Genomic DNA, 9,668 nt, shown 5'->3' with positions numbered 1-9,668 from the left:
AGAGAGAGAAAGAGAGAGAGAGAGAGAGAGAGAAAGAGAGAGAGAGAGAGAGAGACTGGAGAGATGGATGGTTCATTGCTTAAAAGCACTCGCTGCCCTTCTACAGGATCCAAGTTTGGTTCCTAGCACCCCCACAAGGCAGCTCATAGTCACCTGTAACTCCAGTTCCAGGACACACACTTCTGGTACACAGACATACGTACAAGCAAAATATAAATACACTTAAAATAATAAAGTTTTAAAGAAAATTTTAAATTAAAAACCATATAATATATATATAAACCTTTGCATGTCTGTATGTCTGTTTCTCTCTCTCTCTCTCTCTCTCTCTCTCTCTCTCTCTCTCTCTCTCTCTCTCTGTGTGTGTGTGTGTGTGTGTGTGTGTGTGTGTAGTTTAAAAGAAATGACACCAAGTGGGGTGTGGTGGCACATACCTTTAATCCCAGCACTAGAGAGGAAGAGGCAGGTGGATCTATGAGTTTGAGGCCAGCCTGCTCTACAAGGACTATGTAAAGAGACTTGTCTCAAAAACAAACAAACAACAAAAAGAAATGACATCACTTGGGGTGATAATGCTCACTCCTAGATCCATAGCCTCTGTTTCAAGAAATATAATGAAAGAAGAAAAACCCATGAGAAACCTCTCCGTGAGTCCAACAGACTCCTGAAACAAGACAGGTTATTGCCATTGCCCTTGGATTCCTCCCAGAACTTGAGGGCGAGTCTCTATTGCTGAAGGTATCAAACACAATACACTCTTCCATTTCTATCTCAAGACTGTACTATTTTTCTCATCAAAGTTGCTTTGAGTCTTAGATTTTATGTACAAAGACACTGTCATCTATCTAGAACAACACCACTGTCTTCCTCTAAGTACAGCACTAACCCAAGCTGGAAAAGCAGAAGCTAAGCACTCTAGCTGAGGAAAGGTAACAAAGAAACAGTTGCAAAAAACTACATAAAGACCTCCAATAGCTTGTATTCAAACCTAGTGATGGAGATAAATCATCCTAAAGAAAGAAAAGTGATGTCTCAACACACACCTCTTCTATATTATTGAAAGAAGTTTGGAGAGGGCTTGGTAGTAGAGTACTTGCCTGAGATGAGGCCCTGAGTTCAATTTCCATTACCAGTAAATAAATTCTTGGGGGCTGGGAAGAAAGCTCAGTTGATAAAGTATTTGTAACATGAGTCTAAGTAACTGAGATTGAATCTCCACCCACATAAAGGCCAGGCAGGGCAGCATGTGTTTATAGTACCAGTGCTAGAGAGACAGATAGAGCCATAGAGCACATTCAGGCTTGCTGAATTTGTGAGTACTGATTTCAGTGACAGACTCTGTTTCAAGAAATATAATGAAAGAACAGTTGAGAAAAACACCTAACTTGACATTTGGCCTCCGTGTGCACACATAAGCAAACATACCTATAAGCACAGATAAACACACCCACATACATGCAAATACCACACACACACACACACACACACACACACACACACACACACACAGGACTGACTGACTGAATGAATGAATGAATAATAAAAACTTGGAAAGGTGAGCTTTAGTGAAATTTACCTCAGTGTGCCCAAGAGCATGTGCCCCAATTAGATTATAAGTATTTATTACATATATATCTATATGTATGCTTTTATGAGAATGACTCTATTTGGGGAAGTTGTTTCTAAAAGATTACTTACTAAATGATTCATTGCTGAACCAAATCATACATTCTAGTCAATATTTCCAATAATGTAATTGTTCAAAGCCCTGTCTGGACATTAAAAGTCACCTAGGGAGCTTTTAAAACCACCAATGCCAGGACCCTACTCCAAAACCTTCTGATGGCTTTGCCTGGGGTGGGGTTGAACTATTAGGAACTTCAAAAGACTCCCAGGTGATTCTAATTGGCAGCCAAGGGTGAGAATCCTGTCATAATGTAACAGTTCACATTTTATTGATACTCTGGAGAATTGGCTAAAGTAAATATATTAGCCCCCTAAGAGAGGGGAAATAGGAAAATCTGTAAAATCCTGGAAATGTCTGAAGAAAAACAAGATCATAATCATATCACTAAGAAGGTCTTTTTGTTTGCTGAGACTCTGAATGTTTTCCAGTTAACAACAACAAAAAAAGTATTAATGACTTATGGAGCAGCAGCAGGTTATTACATGTAATCATAGCTTGAAGCTGAGTACTAAGGCAGACTATGGGGGTGCCAGCATGTCCAGACACATGTCAGGAATAGTGAGTCTTGTAGGACAGAATCCCACAATTGTGTTTCAGTTTAACACTGGAGTCCAAATATATTCTTTCTGAGCTAACTGTTTCCCAGGAGCACAAATTAAAATCAAAGATAAAATTGTGAGGGGGAGATCTCAAAAATATTTAAAGATATAAACTTTCCTGAAGGGCTTGATTACAAAATGAATTCATGGACTCATTGGGAGCTGTGCTCACCTACTCACTGAAGCAGGAGCCCTGAAGATCTCTTCTGCTTTTTAAAATTAGATTTAGCTGTTAACTATTCAAAATAAGATAATCATATTAATCAGGACTCCTTGAGTTGTAAACAAGTCCAATTAAACTAAAATTAAGGGAAAAAGAAATTTATTTCGTCACACCAACCCAAAAGTTCAGGGACACATATAAGGCAAGGCTGAATCTAGAAAGAGAGTTGGAGAGGTAGGGTCAGTGAAAGAGCACCTACCTAGCAAGGGCTAAGGCCCTGAGATCAGTACCCAGTATCACACACAAGAAAGGGTCTTGTATTTTCATTTGACTTCTGTTTTCTCCATAAGTAATCGCCGTTTTCTGACCAGTTATCTCCCCTGTGCTAGCAAGATGGCTGGAAGTAGTGTTAGGCTTTCACAAAACTACTACCCTAGTCAAACATCACACCATCTCCAGATCTCCAACAACTTATCAGTCAGCTAGGCAGGGCCTTGGGCACATGCTCATCCCAAAGCAACCTCAGCAGCCACCAGAATGCAATACTCTTTTTGTGGTCACACTTGTACCATCTGCCCACCCCTGCAACAGGATCAGTGTGAAGTATACCTCCATGATTGAGGCTGGTCAAGATGACAAGTCCTCCCAAGAGAGGATCCCGTCACAAGATTTGTGAGCAGATGGTAAGCAAAGAAAAACAGAACTTAGCTACAATTTAGAAAGAAATATTTCACACTTCTCTGCCATTCTTTCTTCTAACGTCCGATTTAGCTATAAGATGGCAATTTATGACATCTTAGAAAATATTCTTTCAAACATTCTATTTTCCATTGGTATTGGGAATAGACATCTTCTGATAGTCAAATAGGAAATGCTGAAGGGTATGGCCATTAGTAAAGTCTGGAATATTACTTTATTTGCCTAAACAAGAGCTATAATGTATCTGGTATGAGAAATGGAAGTTTTTAAGAATATAATAAGGAGAAAATATAGCTTGGTGACAGAGCCCTCACTTAGCATGCATGAGGCCCTGGGTTCAAATTCCACTGCTATGGAAAAAGAAAGGAAAGGAAGACAAAAGAGCTAAATAAAGAGTAGTTTAGGGTATGAAGAGATGGCTCAGTGGTTAAGAGCACTGACTGTTCTTTCACAGTACCTGGGTTTGATTCCCAGCAACCGTATGGTGGCTCAAAGTTATCTATAACTCCAGTTCCAGAGGGTCTGGTGCTCTCTCCTGGCCTGTGTGGACACTAAACAAACATGCAAAGTGCACAGACTTCCATGAAAGCGGAAAAAAAAACTCACACACATAAAATAAAACAGTAATTTTTTAAAAATTTATGAATAAAAAATATGACCAAAGGCTTAATACTCTTTAGCAGAAGTCAAAAAGCCTATATCCAAGTTTCTATTAAACATGAAGTTGATATATTTTGAGATGATTTTCAAGCTGCCAGCAGTAGAAGATAAAAATATATACTACCTCAGAAACACCATCAGCTTTCATGGTTTTGAGGTGGGCTGTTAGAAACAAATTAGTGACCGATGTTGAAAGAGTTCATAGTTTGTATTTTGTTAGTCTCCGTTGTCATGGCAACCCACAAGCTCTGCATAAACTGCCTGAAGCCAGCAGAGATGTAATGGAATACATTCCTCCGAGTGAGTCAAAGTCTTGTTGAAAAGGAAGCAATCATACTGTTATGGAAATAAATTATAATCTTATGAACGACTCAAAATTGAAATAAGCAATATTTTTGAAATCCACTCCCTCCCTCTTCCCACATGCTTTTAGTGATAAGTAACTTGGCAATGCTTGTTGATGGGACTACAGACCACGTCTTTAATAGGGGGCGTGGTCACGCATGGCCTGCCGACCTACCTCTTGAGTTTTGAGTGAGGAGCCAATGAGAACTAGTGCGAAGGAACTGTGAAAACTACAATGGGCTGCGCTAACAGGACTTAATGCTGTTTGTTACCCTTCCTTAACATGCAGAAACAGAAGTTCCAGGTCAGAGTTTTTACTTATTCCCAAGCCATTAGAGATGGCTTCCTACGACACAGCTGCTAATATTTGGCTCTGTCTAAAAACACCAAGCAATGAAAGCGAAGCTGCTCCGCTGGAGTATCCAGGGCAAAACCAGAAAGTTTATGCCAGTAGAATAGCATGTGAGACAGACATCTCTAAATCCTAGCTCTACTAATTCTGAGGTATGGGAACCTGAACATATTGCTAAGTCTGCATTTCATATCCTCATTTACAAAGCTGGTAAAGGGGTAATGGTGCCCTCTATCCCATAGAGTTGTGAGGTGAATTTATACATGTTGGAATTATTCCTTCCATAATTAATACTTTTTCTCTTCTTGATTTTCTCCCTTGCTCTCAAACATCAATTTAATACTTTCTGCTGCCTTAAATCCTCACCCTTTGTCACCATCTCTCTGGTGAAGAAAACCCATTTATGCATAATCCTCAGATACTTGATTCCACAACAAAGGCATTTTTTTCCTTTTCTTTTTTCTAAAAAAATTATTGTACCGAATCTTATGACACAGGACACTGGACATTAAGAAAGAAGTCCACCCCAGTCTTTGCAATCCAGTGCAGTTACTTTCAACAAAGGCATTTTTAACTCCACGTTATCTAGTAGCTAGACTATCTAATTGACCTGGAATATGATGAGGCCAATGCATGTCTATATTCTTAGGGAGCCTCACTAGCTTGGCAATGAGGATGATTTTTTTTTTTTTAATTTTGGAAAACTCTTCATTTTGTTAGGTAATCTGAATTACAAATATAAAATAAAGTTAAGGCATACAGAGAAAAAAGGCACTACTAAAAATTAACAAATTGGGGGCTGGAGAGGTGGCTCAGAGGTTAAGAGCACTGACTGTTCTTTCAAAGGTCCTGAGTTCAATTCCCAGCAACCACATGGTGGTTCACAACCATCTGTAATGAGATCTGACTCCCTCTTATGGAGTGTCTGAAGACAGCTACAGTGTACTTACATAAAATAAATAAATAAATCTTTTTAAAAAGTTAACAAATTGCTTTTCATTGAACTTTAACCATTGTTCAAATCAAATAAATATGAATGCCACATCTAAAAGTAAATGCTAAATTTAATAGGCTATCAAAAGAATCTGACCTTAGCGTAAGTAACACTTGACAATGTCAACCTCTATCAAAGACTTCTCGGCATTTCAACACCTAAAAACCAAAATAAAATTTTGGATATTTTTTCCATAAAACAAAAACAATAACAATAGCTGGTGTGAGGGAGAACCCCAATACAGTGTGCTATGGAATAAATGTTCCATTGTCCCAGAACAATCTGGAGCTGTGTTGTATAGTAAGAGCAGGTTCTAACAGAAAGCCTGTCTAACCTGGAATATAGAGATACTTTTACTCTAATCTTCTGTTAATATCTTTGGAGTCCATAATGGCCAACAATTATCTAAAGTTTCTTCCTTATTTTTTCATATAAAAATCCTAACATTTTAAACATCACTGCTAAACTTTCAGAGTTAGGGTATGCCATAAAGTAACTGCCTGTCCATGCTCCTCAACTGTGATTTCCTGAAGAATGTTAATTTAATGTAACGCAGTACATCACAACTGTTGAGTAAAAAAATGAAAACAGATTGACCCTATTTAAAAAAAATGTGCAAAGCTGGGTGTGGTGGCACATGCATGTTTACCCAGCACCTGGGAGGCAGAGGCAGGAGAATTTAAGTTACAGACCAGTTCAGACACACCAGAAGAGGGTGTCAGATCTCCTTACAGATGGTTGTGAGCCACCATGTGGTTTCTGGGATTTGAACTCAGGACCTTCAGAAGAACAGTTGGGGCCCTTAACTGGTGAGCTATCTCTCCAGCCCAGTGAGGATGATCTTTAAGTATCTGTGGGAGATTACATTTGGAAAACGTGGGGTCAGCCTTGATGGCCATCCACTACCCAGCACCTTCACCTGGCAGGCCGCTGGACTTGGATGGTCCACAAAAGCCAAATTGCACAACTCTGGCAGCAAATTTTGTTCACTATTTATCCACCACTATTAATCTACCCAGGACAACCTGGGTAGATTCCTACAACTTGAGCCTATCTGGGCTCTTCATTTTAGCACCAGCAGCCCCAGCAGACCAAGTCCAGCTTCTGGGAACATTCCTTTGGAGAGCAGCAGAAATGTCCTCAGATTGTCTATTGTTCTTTCCGACTCCTAGACTGGTAAGGCCCATGAACCCATTCTCCTAATAGACTCAGAAAACCAATATTTGAAGCTGCAAATTTGTGTAAGATCAGTTTTTCCAAGCAATGCAGTCTCCCCTTGGGATGCCTAATTTGGAAACACTGGCATTTCTTTCTACCTGGCCACATGTGTTTTCTCCATCTCAGACACTGACCTTAAATAGTTTTTCTATATCTGACTTTCCAGAGATTCCATGTACTCTTTTCCCGCGTCTTTATTAGTTTTAATACTAGGCTGATTTTTCTTTTCCATAAAGGGATTTCAGAGGCTTTCATTGTTCATTGATTTCTTCTGAACCTACCTCTCCCACACAGAGTAAACTTAGCAAATTTAGCAAAAGGGAGTTTTACAAGCACACCTTGTGCCTTACGATAGACATAATAATTAATACAATCTCTTGGCCTCCTCTTTCACCAGTAAACCTTAATGTTTGGGGGGGGAGGGGGGTAGGGCACAGTAGTCAATTCCCAGAACAGATATTTTCCTTCTTACTCAAAGACACCTTGGGAACCTCAGGTTCAAGCCAGAACCATTTGGGGTAAAAAGGAGACAGGATATTCGATACCTTTGTGTCTGGTAAAATTCTTCCCAAATAGCACCAGATCGCAAAGCTACTTTGCAGTTGCTCATGGTTCAGATGTTAATTCTAACTATTGTCTCACTCAAACTCTGAACCTAACGAAGACCACTTCCTTTTGGGCTAAGCATCAGTTTAGTTGACCTGAAGGTCTGAAGGGAAAATGCTTTTCAGTAGGAAGGCATTTGAAGAAAAACAGAGGCCATGTGCTCCAAAATTATTTTATTCCATCCGACCAAGTGGCCTGGTTTCTATTTTGGAAAACATCTATTTTGCACTGCAATTTGCCATTTTCAAAACGCAACAGACTCCAAGACAGTGATGTGTGCTGAGTGATTTCCAGGGGTATCAGGAAACCAGGGATACCTAACTTAATTGGAGTGTGGTTTTCAAATTGCAAAGTTACGGACATTATTTCACACCAATTTCCTCACTAATAGAGCTGTAATTGCATGCAGAGAAAAGTTTCTCAATTTCAGCACTACTAGCATTTGAGTCAGATAAGTCTTTGAGACTTATCTGAAAGAGCAGCTCTCCTATATAGTATATTTAGTAGAATCCCTGATCCCTATACACTAGATGCCAATAGAAATTTCATTCCACTAGTGACAGCCAAAAGTGTCTCCAGATATTGCCAAATAGTCCCAGAGGGACACAATCACCCCTAGTTGAGACTCACTAGTGTCTTTCCTTTGCTTGCTTTTGTAAACTATAAAAATCTTAGAGGCCAATGAAAACTAAGCACATTGGGCCATGGAGTATACTATTTGGACATTATTATCATAAAAACCCTTCGCTTTTCTAACTTGAGATTTTTTAAAAAGACAATTAAGTTTCCAAATATAGTTGCAGTATATAAACACTGTTCCTTAGCAGCTCTTAGCTCTCTGTTCTCTGCAAAATTTTACAGGAGGTTTCCCAAGAGTTTGTAGGGCCCCTGTCTGGCCTGGTTCATTGAGGGCCAGGATAAAACTACTCATTAGCAAAGTGACTAATCCAACAGCCTCTTAGCTGAAATAGTCAGGGAGGGGAACGGGAGTGTCCAGTTTCCTGTGCACTGTCTTCCCTCCCAAATCAGAATGCAGCTGTCTGAGTGACCATATCCAGGTTGGTTTGATACATTGGCAACCTTGGTCTTTACCCTCCAGTACCTCAATGAGATCAACCAACCATGCTCACTGAACAACCACCATCAGGATCCTAGCCAGAGACAAACAGCACACTCAACCTGTGCAGTTTGAGAAAACCCTAATTAAGGAGTGATTTCTAGAGTCTTATCAGAATTTAGAGTAAAGAGAACATGAGCCCATCCAGCTATGTATATCAGGAACCTGGTACAACTATAAGCAACCCTGAAACTGTAAAACAAGACAAAACAAAAAGCCAGGAGGGAAGCTGCCATCTCCAAGGGGCTGTTTGTTAAACAGCACTATCCAGTAAGCCACACTAACCTAGTATACACAGGGGCTTGCTGAGGAATAAATACTTCATAAACATGCCCAAAGGTTTCTCTCCTCGTTGAGTCTAGATCCTCTCCAAGTGACAATATTATCAATTTCATGAAGCATTATTTGGCTCTTTTCTCATAATCGAAAAATCATTGCTTCCAATTAGTAGCACTGCAAACCCATGCAAGCCATAAGAGTAGGAATTCCACTCTAAAACTTGAAAAGCATCTTCCGAAGCATCCCACAATTCAGAAATATCAGTTCTAGTATGGGTTCAGGTTGGTGGGAGGTTGTGTGAACAGTATGGCCAGGAAACCCCTCACATGTAATTTTTGAACAAATGTCATTGGGTTGGGAAACAAGTTATGAAAGTATGTAAAGGGTATTCTTGGTGGAGAAATTAATATGCACAACAGACCTGAGGTGGTGGGAAGAACCTTGATATGCTCAAAAACAGCAAGAAACACCAGCATGGTCATGTAGTCCCAGAATTTGGGAGGTAGAGGAAAGAGGATAAAGAGTCCCAAGGCCAGGCTAGACTATAGAGTGAGTTTGTAGCCAGTCTGGACTACATGAAATACTGGTCTTAAGACAAACAACCAGCAAGAAGAGCAATATGACTAGCCAGGAGTGAGCAAAATGCGCAATCACAGGGAATCCATTTTATGCTGGGCGCTACAGACATGAGAAGGCATCATTCCAAGTAGGAGGAAAAGCTAGAACAGGATTTTAAGAAGAGCAATATGATTTCATTTAATCAGCTCATTCTGGTGTTGTGTGGAGAATGGATGACTGCGACGGACCGGGATTTCTTACGGGGTCCCTTGTTCCATGTACAGGTGTGCACGGGATTCGGACAGACTAGACACGAGTGGTGAAAGGTCTGAGTGTATTTTTCAAATATGGAGTCAGGTTTATATAGTCGATACAGAAAGGTTTGAAAAAG

General features: G+C 39.9%; 1 non-coding gene across 1 annotated transcript; it reads right to left on the bottom strand.

Annotated features, from left to right (window-relative positions):
* Positions 1-4,974: 4,974 nt before the first annotated feature.
* On the bottom strand, positions 4,975-5,156 carry LOC116096377. Its single transcript, XR_004120971.1, has one exon. It is a non-coding gene; the product is annotated as a small nucleolar RNA SNORA81 (small nucleolar RNA).
* Positions 5,157-9,668: the final 4,512 nt, after the last annotated feature.

This window comes from Mastomys coucha, chromosome X (genome assembly GCF_008632895.1).
Source record: "Mastomys coucha isolate ucsf_1 chromosome X, UCSF_Mcou_1, whole genome shotgun sequence".
In the NCBI taxonomy this organism is placed as follows: Eukaryota; Metazoa; Chordata; class Mammalia; order Rodentia; family Muridae; genus Mastomys; species Mastomys coucha.
Note: the sequence above shows the minus strand (reverse complement) of the source record. Positions and strands in the feature narration are given on the sequence as shown.